Genomic DNA, 934 nt, shown 5'->3' with positions numbered 1-934 from the left:
CTTCCGGCTTTTTTCTTTTTGCTTATGTGGTGCTGAGGAATTGAACCCAGGGCCTCATGCATGCAAGACAAGCGCTCTACCACTGAGCCACCTTCTCAGCTGTTCTGTGATTAATACCTGCCCTGGTACAGTAAAAATCCATATCAAAAGGTAAATGTTCTTAAAGGGGACAACAAAATACTTTGTAGCACTTTAAAAATGATTATTACTGAGTGACTAGAATTGCCTCTACCCTAGAGGTCTAGAGAGAATGAATCTCTCAGATAAAGGTGAATTGTAAGGAATTTGTGTAGATTTTCCCTTGTTGAGAAGATCCTTACCTCTTCTTTGTGTCTGTAATCATTACCCATTTTAAGAACTATGTTGCCAAAACTTTCAGGTTTCTCTGTTCCTGTCCATTTGAATCTTTTGTCCTGCCCATCAAGGGATAATCAACTTCAGAACTTGTATTTGTCCTTTTCCTTCCTTGATTATTTTATTATTTTACCTTCCATATCCATTTCTAAATGTATTTACTTTTTGTTGTTGTTGGTTGTGGGGCTTGAACGCTGGGGCTGGGTACTGTCTCTGAGTTCTTCAGCTCAAAGCTAGTACCCCTTGAACCCCAACACTTCTTCCAGTTTTCTGTTGGTTAATTGGAGATAAGAGTCTCACAGTCATTCCTGCTCAGGCTGGCTTTGAACTGTGATCCTTAGATCTCAGCCTTCCGAGTAGCTAGGATTACAGGCGTGAGCCACCAACACCTAGAAAAATCTGTTTACTTTTTTTTTTTTAAAGTTCATATATATATTTTTTTTTCGTGTAAAAATAATTTTTTATTGTAAAGATACTATACAGATGGTTACAGTTACATGAGTGAGGTAATGAGTACACTTCCTCTTGAACATTGTTACCCCCTCCATTGTTTTCTCCCTACCATCCCCTCCCTCCCTTC

General features: G+C 38.9%; 1 protein-coding gene across 1 annotated transcript in view; it reads left to right on the top strand.

Moving 5' to 3' along the window:
• The window catches only part of Ercc3 (excision repair cross-complementation group 3), a 35,724-nt gene that overhangs the window by 27,209 nt on the left and 7,581 nt on the right, over nucleotides 1-934 (top strand). The window lies entirely within an intron of this gene.

The sequence above is a fragment of the Dipodomys ordii genome, unplaced genomic scaffold (assembly GCF_000151885.1).
Source record: "Dipodomys ordii isolate 6190 unplaced genomic scaffold, Dord_2.0 Scaffold52, whole genome shotgun sequence".
Classification (NCBI taxonomy): Eukaryota; Metazoa; Chordata; class Mammalia; order Rodentia; family Heteromyidae; genus Dipodomys; species Dipodomys ordii.
Note: the sequence above shows the minus strand (reverse complement) of the source record. Positions and strands in the feature narration are given on the sequence as shown.